Raw genomic sequence first — 11,279 nt, forward strand, 5'->3', positions numbered from 1 at the left:
AAAATCTTCTATCTCCTCTTCCTTGGCTCTGGTTGTTGGTGCATATATTTGAATGATAGTGGTATTCACTGGACTTCCTTGTATGCGTATAGATTTGAATTGGCTTGAAGACGCCCATTGGGTTATAGAAGAAGTAAAAAAATCATTATAGGAACAAAATGAAAATTCAGCATACCAAGACTTTTGGAATACAGCTACGTTAGTCTTTGAGGGGCAGTTCATAGCAATAGGCACACACATTGAGAAAGAAGGAAGCAAAGTGAATCACCTAACTCAATATCATCAAATAGAAAAAGAGCAACAGTTCAACTTCACAGCCTATAGAGGAAAGGAAATTGTAAGGACAAGAGCTGAAATCAATGAGATAGAAAACAGAAAACAATTGACAATCAAAACCAGGGGCTCGTTCTTCGAAAGCTCAATAAAATAGACAAACTATTGGAAAACTTAACAAAAGATAAGAAAGAGAAAACACAAATAAATTGAGTAAGAAATGATAGAGAGGACAACACAACAAGACCAGATGGAATTAAATCGATAATATGGGAATATTATGAAAAGCTATTGGTAAATTTAAAAACCTAGAGGAAATGGACAGATTCCTTGAAACTCATGCCCTATCCAGACTGACGTGGAGAGATGTCGACTTGAAGAGATTCATCACAAGAGAAAACAAATTGAAGAAGTCATTGGAAGACTTCCCCTCCCACAAACAAACAAACAAACAAACACACAATGCTGGCCCAGATGGTTTCATAGCTGAATTCTATCAAATATTTAGAGAAGAAATACCACCAATTCTACTTCAATTATGAAAAAAATAGGAAAAAAAGGAACATTCCCAGAGTCATTCTATGAAGTAAGCATAACCTACTACCAAAACCAGGCAAAGATATCATTTTAAAAGAAAGATACAAACCAATGCCGCTTATGAATAGAAATGCAAAACCAACAACTATAAAAAACAAAACCAAAAAAATACCCTTAACAAAATCTTGACCAATAAAATCCAACAGCACATAAAAAAAATAATTCATCATTATCAATGAGTTTCATAATGGGTGTACAAGGGTGGTTCAACATAAGAAAAGCCATTACCAGTGGCTTCTTCTGCTCTTGGTGGCTTTGAGCTACCTGTAGGCCAGGGGCACATTTGACTCATGCCTTCGGTTGTGAATGTGAACTCCACAGCCACCTTCGGGTCAGGGTTTCTAGGTCACTGCCCTTACTCCAGATCAAATGCTGTCAATCTAGGAGACCCTACCAGCCAGTGTGATGAGTGTCAACGAGGACCAAGAAATGGAACTGGAAGTTTTACATTCTATTTACAAAGGAGATGAAAGTTTCTGGGAATGAGGTCCAGTTTCATTTCAAGATAGGATAAATGAAAATGATCATCCCAAAGCCTTTTTAATAGAGATTTCCTGGAAAGAAACATATCCTCAGACACCTCCAATTATATCTGTGAATGCTTTTTTTAACACCATTATATCATCAGATGTAGAGCAGAGTGTATTAGCCAAATTATTTTGGAACTTTTATGAACATTATTTGAATATGCCAAGTAAAAGAAAAAAATTTATGGAGAATCATAATCCCATTAATGCTACAATATCCATAAGCAATATCATCTTGGCTGAAACTCCTAACACAGCCCCACCAAGTAAGAAGGAAGGAAGGAAGGAAGGAAGGAAGGAAGGAAGGAAGGAAGGAGAAAAAACCAAAGAACCAAACACCCCCAAAACAAAAAAACAACATTCCAAAGTCCAGAAATGTAAACTGACAGATAAAACAGATCACAAAGGGGAACTTCCTTGAGGATAGAATGGGGTAGATGCTGTTAAGCATTTAAGCAAAACTGGTTCTAAGGATATGAATAAATGCTTGGAATTTGAGATGAGAGAATGTCCTTTTAAAAAAGTAAATAGGCTTCAAAATCCTTTAATTCCCTTTTCCCTAGTATTGGGTAGCCTTTTATAAAACATTTTTATAAGCTTCTTATATTAAAAAAGGTAAAAGTTCATAAAGAGATATGGTTTTATTAAATTTTCATTGCTAACTTTCCATAATACAACCTAAAAATGTTCCTGTTTAAGATACTTTACAAAGCCTTTTGAGCATTGTAAATGGACCAATATGAGAAGTAATAAATTATTGTTGTTATGTATTGTTGAGTCACTTGCGACTCATAGTGACCATATGTACAATAGCCCTGAAACCTGCCCTGTCCTGTGCCAACCTTATTGTCTCTGACACACCTACCCTCATTACCCCAGACACTGAATCAATCCATCTCATCGAGGGTCTTCCTCTCTTGTGCTGTCCCTCCACCCTTCCATGATGTCCCTTTTAAAGGACTGGTCCCTCCTTACAACATGCTCAAAGTATGTAAGATGAAGCCTCAGAATCCTTGCTCCAAGGAACAGCCTGATTTTACCCTCCCCTAGCAGTCCATGGTATATTAAAAACTCTTCTCCAGCATCACAGCTCAAAGGCATCAATTCTCTTTTTATCATCTCTAGTCATTGCCCAGCTTTCTGACACATAGCAAGTAATTAAGAAGACTATGGCCTGGATTAGGCACACCTTAGTCTCCAGACCGACATCATTGCTCTTCACTTCTCTAGAAAGGTACCTGACAGCAGACTTTCCCAGTGCAATTAGCCTTTTGATTTCCTGGGTGCTGGTACCAAGAGTGTTGATTGTGGAGCCACACAAACAAAAACTGTTAACAATCTCAATCTTTTCACCACCTATCATAATGCTGTCAGTTGGCCCAGTGGAGAGAATCTTTGTTTTCTTGATGTTGAGTTTCAATTTGTATTGAAGGCTGCAGTCCTTGACCTGCTGAGCAAGCACTTCAGGTCCACCTCAGTTTCAGCAAGCAGGGTTGGGTCATCTGCATATGACCTTGTTCTGGCAGGTGTGCTAATGGAATATGAAACCTTCTTCAAACCCTCATCCCAGTGGAGCAAAATGCTGAGGAAATTAGTATTTGGCAGCATGATTCACATTAATAAGCATCTCATCTTAAATAAAGTCTTTATCTCTTTCTCTTAACTACTAAAGTATAAATTACTTCAAATAAATGAAAATACCAGCCTTTAAACATAATTTAAACATGCTTTTAAAATTTTATTTTTGAAGGGTGAATGGCTTTTATTAAAAAATGAATTTCTGTTTATATTTTTCTCTTGGTTTTGATCAATATGTTTAATCATGAAAACTTTCAATGTTATATAGAATAGGAGACTATGAAAAAATCTGCCAAATGCATTAGAAAAAAGTTAAAGTAGAAATAATAGCTCATTTGCTACAGATATCAAGATGGAATAAAGATGCCTTATTTATTTTTTTATTTCTTGAAACAATGACTTTAATAAATTCCTATTTATCTCGTCAGAACAGAGCAAGGAAACACTGCATAGTTCAAAACTGGGAAGAGTGTATGCCAGGGATGTGACGTATATCCATACTTTTTCAACCTATATGTAAAACAAATTATCTGGAAGGCTGGGCTGTAAGAGAAGTGTGACATCAGGATTGGTGGAAGATCCATCAACAATCTGTGTTATGAAAATGACCCAACCCTGCTTGCTCAAATTGAGGAGAACCTGCAATGCTTGCTGCAGAGGGTCAAGGACAGCAGCATTCAATATGGATTGAGGCTCAATATCAAGAAGACAAAGATTCTCACCACTGGGCCAATTGGCAGCATCAGGATGAATGGTGAAGAGATTGAGGTCAACAGCTTTAGTTTGCTTGGCTCCACAGTCAACACTCTTGGCACCATTAGCCAGAAAATTAAAAGACATATTGTGATGGAAAAGTCTGCAGTTAGGCACCTCCCCAAAGTACTGAAGAGCAATGATTGTCACTCTAGAGACTAAAGTGCACCTGATACAGGCCATGGTCTTTGCAATCACTTGCTATGCATCAGAGAGCTGGACAGTGACTAAGGAGAATAGAAGGAGAATTGATGTCTTTGAGCTGAAGTGCTGGAGAGGAGTATTAAATGTACCATGGACGGTTAAGAAAACAAACAGGTTCATCCTGGAGTTAAACCAGGTTGCTCCTTGGAGGTAAAGATTCTGAAGCTTTGTCTGACACACTTTGGACATGTTGCATGGTGGGACCAGTCCTTGGAGAAGGATGTCATGCTTGGAAGGGTGAAGGGACAGTGCAGGAGAGGAAGACCCTCTATGAAGTGGATTGATTCAGTGACTGGGGTAGCTGGGGTGGGTGTGTTGGAGACAGCGAGACAGGCATGGGACAGAGCAGGGTTTAGGGCAGTTGTACCTAGGGTCTCTATGAGGCACAAGTGACTTGACGGCACATAACAACAACAACTATCTCATATTGTGTGTTTTTAGTAGTTTGATAATTTTTTTTTAATTTTTTTTTATTTTTTTTATTTTGTGTGCGTGTACCGTCAAATCAGATCTGACTGGTACAGGAGGATATTGCGCCTCCTTCTCCGGCAGAGCATCTGGTGGATTCGAACCGTGTTCCTCTGGGATTGCAGTGCAGCTTCTTGCCACTAGGCCACCAGAGCTCCCCTAGTAGTTTGATAATTGAGGTCTTCTAAATGGTTGAATTTAAAACACATTGACGTGTGTGTGTGTGTGTGTGTGTGTGTGTGTGTGTGTGTGTGTGTGTGTGTTTTAATTCTTTAGCTAAGATTGCAGAAGAGATCATTTATTGTGCATGTTATATCCAACCACAACAAAGCAGAGTTAGTCCAGAATATCACAGATCCAGGGCAACAGATTGAAAAGGTCCTGGTTTCATTCCAAAATCAATCTCCATAATAGTCTATGTGTTTCCTACTGCCAAAGGGGCCCTTTAGAGTAGTGAGAGAAGATCTTCACCCTGAAACCCACAGCGTCCCTTTTCAGCAGGAAGTAGCTAAGAGAATACGCCATCCCCTTTTCCTTATGACTCGGGTGAAGTCTCTCTCAGGGAGGAGTGATAGGGAATGGCAAAGGATACACTCACAAAGAAGATTAATCAGAACTGGCTTTGACAAGCACTGTGGCATTTGGACAAGAACAAACTGGGAGGAGGGTAGAGAGAATAGTGCAACAATGAATGAGTGGAAGCCCAAAATCTCTGTAAATGTTTATGAAAATTAATAAAATATAATTATAGGAAAAAAAAAGAAAAGGTCCTGGTTTCGAAGGAGGAAGGTGGTTCTCTTAGAGGTGCTCATGGTGATTACATGACAATGAAAGTTCTAGATCTCTTGAGTCAGAAGTTCTAGACGAGGGCACATAGTAACATTTGTATCAGCACTCTTAGCCTGTGGCATTCTCTGCTCCTGCCGCTGTGGCATCTGCGGGTGCACACACTAACTTCTGCTTGGACCTCTGCCTCGTCTTTTATACTTCAGCCTGCACATTCACTTTTTCCTCCACTTGGCCCTCGTGATTTGGAGGTCTTGAACAAGACGGAGCTAAAGTTGAGACACAGTAAATTTTTGAGGGTTTTTTCCAAATGTCATCAAGTACATAAACATATTTCTTGGTGTGCATTTTTGTCGTCATAGACTTAAAGTCTTCCGAGTGTTGTTCTAGAGTTTTAACAAAAAAGGAAATGCTGATGTTTATGTACAATTTAGGGTTTCTTCAGCTTTAAAAAACATTTTAAAAACATTTAGAATAACTGCTGTTTTATCAAACTGTTTTGTCAGTTTGTCCAGTTATGCTTGTGAAACTTGAGTCTGATCTTTTAAAGAATGATTAATTTATGAAGAAGTTACCTTAGCTTAAGAGTAGCTTTTTAAGTTACGTGCTTGGCTTTTACTGGGTTAATATTGGGTTTCAGTTAATTCTTTTGAATGAAAAAAGTAAACCAGTATAAAATTTAAAATGAGGAAAAAAAACCAAAATACCCCACCCCAATAATCACCATAATTCACCATATCAACAAAACAAAGAACAAGAACTACATGATCCTATCAATTGATGCAGAAAAGGCCTTTGACAAAATGCAACACCCTTTCCTGATTAAAACACTCAACAAAATAGGAACAGAAGGTAATTTCCTCAACTTAGTGAAAAGCACACAGGCAAAACCAAGAGCCAAAATCATTCTCAATGGAGAAAGACTAAAGGCATTCTCCTTGCAAACCGGGACACTATCACCACTCCCATGTAATATCATATTGCTAGGGCAATAAAACAAGGGAAGGAAATAAGAAGCATCCAAATTGGCACAGAGCTGGCAAAACTGTCACTATTTGCAGACTGTATGATACTGTATATAGAGAACCCCAAAGACTCAACAAAAAACCTGTTAGACCTAGTAGACCAATTTACCAGAGTGGCAGGATACACGATCAATATAAAAGTCAGTTGCATTTCTCTATAGCAACAAGGAAAACATGGAAAAGGAGACTAAGAAAGCAATTCAACAGCCAAACACAAACTGAGATACCTGGGAATAAACCTAACTAGAGACAATAAAGACTTTTATAAGAAAAACTATAAAACTTTAATACAGGAAATAATGAGACCTAACTGAATGGAAAAAATATTCCCTGCTCATGGACAGGAAGACTGAACATTATGAAAATGGCAATACTACTAAGGGTAATCTACATGTTCAATGCAATCCCAGTACAAATATCAAACTCCTTATCAAAGAGAGAGAAAAGGCAATTGGATGGTTTATTTGGGGAAAAATAGAGACTCAGAATAAGCAAAGTTCTTCTGAAAAATAAATATTAATTGGGAGACATATCATTCTCTAATCTCAAAATTACCCCTGGTAACCAAAACAGCATGGTATTGGTACAGTGATAGACACACAGACCAATGGAATAAAATTGAGAATCCAGAAATCAACCCATCTATCTATGGTCAGTTGATATTTGACAAGGAATCAAAACCTATTAAATGGGGAAACTACATCCTTTTCAGTAAATGGTTCTGGCAAGACTGGACATACAGGATACACATCTGACACCATACACAAAAATCAACTCAAGATGGATCAAAGACCTCTACAGAGGTAAAATCCAATTCCATAAGGATCATAAGAAACAAAATGGGACCAACGTAAGTGTCCTTGGCCTATGTCATAAATGGACTTGCAAATAAAGTCAGAAGTACACAATCAGGAGAGAACAAAATTGATGAATGGGACCTCTTAAAAATCAAATCCCTGAGTGGGTAAAAAACTTTCTCCAACAGAGTTAAAGAAAACCCACAGATTGGAAAACAACATTTGGCAGTAACAGCTCAGATAGGGATCTCATAATGAAAGTTTACAGTTTAGTATAGGGTGTTGACTGGAAAAAGACTGATATAACCCAATGACAAAATGGGCAAAATACATCAGAAGGCTTTTCACAGAAGAAGACATTCAGCTAGCTAACAGATATATGAAGAAATGTTCAAAATCACTGGCAATCAGAGAGATGCAAATCAAAACTACAATGAGATATCATCTCACTCCAATAGCAGTAGCAAAGTTTAACAGGACAACAAGCAATAAATGTTGGAAGGGTTATGGATTGGATCTCTGAGGCACTGCTGGTGGAATTGTAAAATGATACAATTGTTGTGGAAGGCAGTTTGGCATAACACTGAAATAGATATCCCATATGACACAACTATTGCACTTCTAGGTGTATACCACAAGGAATTCAGAACTGATACGGGAACAGAGATACATACACCTATGTTGATACCAGTGTTATTTACACTAGCAATAAAATGGACACAGCCCAGGTGCCCATAAATAAGTGAATGGATTGAGAAATTGTGGTATATTCACACAATAGAATCTATGCAGTACTAAGTAATGATTTTGTAAAATATTGTATACAATGAGAGAGTCTAGAAAGCATTATGTGGACTGAAGTAATTCAGTCTCATAAGGACAAATACTACATAGGATCGTTGTTGTAAAATTAGAAGGATAATTAATGAGTATAAATGTCCAAAAGGGGAAAGGGAAAGAGGGAAGGAAACTGGGGGGGGGGGAAGAAGCATGGAAGATTGGGGGAAGTAGGTGAAGGAATGGAATGATTTAATGGGGAGTTGAAGAGATGATGTGATAGGAGACACAGATCGATGGCGGTTGATTGTGTAAAATACAGTGTATAAGAAGGTTCAATAAAGAAGTGTGGTTGGAAGTTTGTGTATCATACACGTAATGAAATTCAAGGTAAATGATCTATTGTATGAAAACAAACATGCAAAGGGGAAAGGAGAGGTGATCACTGGAATGGTGGAGTTTAAGGGGGAGACAGAATAGGGGAAAGGATCAGTGGGGTTTTGAGGGGACAGTGTGATAAATGTCATGGATAAGTTGTGGTTAATTGTTTGAAGTGCAGTGGATTTGGGGGACTGTGTGGGGCACAATGTACATGGATAAAGTGCAGTGTGTAAGGGTGGTGATATGCAAATCAATTTTTAAAAGTGGAGGGGATGAAAAAAAATATATAAATGAACACTGGGTATTGTAGTTTTAGACAGCATGTAATTCCACCTTTGGCCAGTTCTTAATTCGGAGTACCAGAAATGAAGATCTGCCTTGGAGATAAACTTGTTAAAAGTAGAATCTTGTCATGGTGATTGGAGTATGGTCAAAGGGAAAGATTGAGTCCTACACAGTACTTTGGAAGGTTTGCATTTCAATGGATTTGTGGACACATATTTGATGGTTGACTGAAGAGATTCACATTTGTAAAAAGGGAAAACAGGAAAGAAGAGGAAGGGGAAAGAACAAAGGAAATGAAGAGAAAGCCCACTTATAACTGGAACAAGCTGTTTAGCTTCTGAAGCAGGGTAAAATTAGCTATTCCTTTTTGCTGTCTCAGCAAATCCATCTTTCACCTCTGTGAATCAGTCATATTTTCTTTTGTCACAAGATCTTTGGACTAGATTTTGCCCACAATAGTCTTTACTTTTCATTATCCACTCCAATCTCCTCTCTTAACTTTTTTCCTTCTTTCAGATACCCAATTAAGAAAAATCCTTCCTCATCACCTGAACTCAACAATATACTCTTTTAACATCTCTTCTGTGACTGATTGATATTGTACTTTATAATGCTACATATTTTATTTATCCATTTATCTGGCAGACATTTAGGTGTTTTTAAATTTTTTTGTTTTTTCCTTTATGTATTATGTGAATGATGGGGTTTATGGCTCATTTAATTGCATCCTTTACGATCATGCACATGTAAAGCCCCTGCTGCAAAAGAGACCCAAACCAGATGAGAAGTATTACTCATCTAGCATATGGGGACCAACATGTGATGGTCTGGATCGGATTGTTGAGCGCTGTAACCTGCCAGAAATGCATGTGGGGGACTGGATGTTGTTTGAAAACATGGGTGCTTACACTGTTGCTGCTGCCTCTACTTTCAATGGCTTCCAGAGGCCAACTATCTACTATGTGATGTCTGGGCCAACGTGGCAACTCATGCAGCAAATCAAGAACCATGAGTATCCACTTGAAGTGGAGGAGCAGGATGTCAGCACTCTGCCCTTGTCTTGTGCTTGGGAAAGTGGAATGAAACGGCATCCAGCCAGTTGTGCTTCAGCTAGTGTTAATGTGTAGATACCATTTTGGTAGCTGTTAACTCCAAGTTTAGCTTGAATTAAGGGATTTGGGGGGGACCATTTAACTTAATTATTGTTAGTTTTGAAATTTTATATGAGTATGGTGGGATGGAACAGTATGGAAGACTAGGTGATGGGGTCACACTTATCTGTGTTCCTATGGAATCTATTTGAATATTTGTTTTATATACATTTTTATTCACTTTTCACACATGCTACTAAAGAATGCACCCAGCTGCTGAGCAAGCATTTGTAGCTTGTCCGGAGCAGAATGGGCCAAAGGTTAGTGTTGTGACCTGTTTTAAAAATAAAGTATCTTGACATAAAAAAAAAAAAAAATTTTTTGTTTTTTGTAAATAAGGCTGTTAGGAACATTCACTTTTAGATCATTGTGTGATTCTATGTTTCTCTTAGCAAATTTATATCTTTAACGTTTCAGATATTTTTATATCTTCGAAGTTTTTTATTTATTAAGCATCACTGAAATAAAAAATATAATTGAGTCCCATCATGATGATAATGATGAAAATGGCTCTAAGAGAAAACTAGTCGGGTGGATATTATTGCTTCCTGTTTTCAACTATTCAATAGTTGCCACTGATAGAAGAGAGTCAATTGTCAAGGATGCTCAAGATATATTATATAATGCAACATACTCATTCATAGGAGGAAACTAGGAAAAAACTCATGTGAACTTCTTGATTTGACCCTATTAGACAAGCCTAAGGACTCATGTCTCTGAGCACATTGGACCAGGCACCCTTGAAAAAACTTTGTCTCCTTCATCTCGAGCGATCAGTTTCTTGGTACCCTAACTACATCATCATGCTACAACAAATGATGTCAAACAGGTAGGAAGTCAAGGAAGCCATGGCTTTCGTGAAAAGTTTATTTAGATTTTTTTCCATTTAGAAAAAAAATCCGTTATCTTTGTATTTTTGAGTTCTAAGCCTCCAGTACATCAGAGATAGTGAGGATGCCCAGAACGGAGCAAGGGTCAGATCTACGGCTCACTAGAGTCGCTACGAGCTGTAGTCTACTTGAAGACATCTAACAAAAACAACAACCTCGAAGCACTCTTTGTTTATTATGGATACTAATAATTTCTATCTATATATTGTTGTTATTAAATGCCATCATGTTGGTTCCAACTCAGAGCAAAACTAAGTACAACAGAAGGAAATATTGCCCATTGGATGCCGTCCTTGGAGTCTTCACTGTTCTTAAGCTCATTATGTCAGCCACTGAGGGGATTCCTCTTTCTCTGCCCCTCTACTTCACCACATAGGATATATTTCCCCAGGGAAATGATTTCCAAGCTACATGACCAAAATATGTGAGAGGAAGTCTCATCATCCAAACCTCTTTTTTTTAAAAAAAATTTATTTTAATAGTTTTAATGAACATTTACAGAGATTTTGGATTTCCATTCATTCATTGTTGCACTTTTCTCCCTGCCAGGCCCTCTCCCCCCTGTCCAGTTTGCTCTTCTCTTTGAAAAAGTAAAAGAAAAATTCTTTCTTTTGTATACAATCCCCCTGAACCCCTTCCAGGTACACTCCACTATGCACCCGTAATTCTGGACTCTTGTGATAACTATAATACCCTATCATATATTGCTTTTAATTTATTCTCTCCCTCATCTGTTTCAATGCAGTATGCACAATTTATCCAGTTTTTCTCAGTCTTACCCCAACCC

General features: G+C 37.9%; 1 pseudogene; it reads left to right on the forward strand.

The window, feature by feature from the left end:
- Nucleotides 1-1,275: 1,275 nt before the first annotated feature.
- On the forward strand, nt 1,276-9,578 carry LOC102859932 (annotated as a pseudogene).
- Nucleotides 9,579-11,279: the final 1,701 nt, after the last annotated feature.

Source organism: Elephantulus edwardii, unplaced genomic scaffold (assembly GCF_000299155.1).
Source record: "Elephantulus edwardii isolate Elephantulus edwardi_28Jun2011 unplaced genomic scaffold, EleEdw1.0 scaffold00266, whole genome shotgun sequence".
Lineage (NCBI taxonomy): Eukaryota > Metazoa > Chordata > Mammalia > Macroscelidea > Macroscelididae > Elephantulus > Elephantulus edwardii.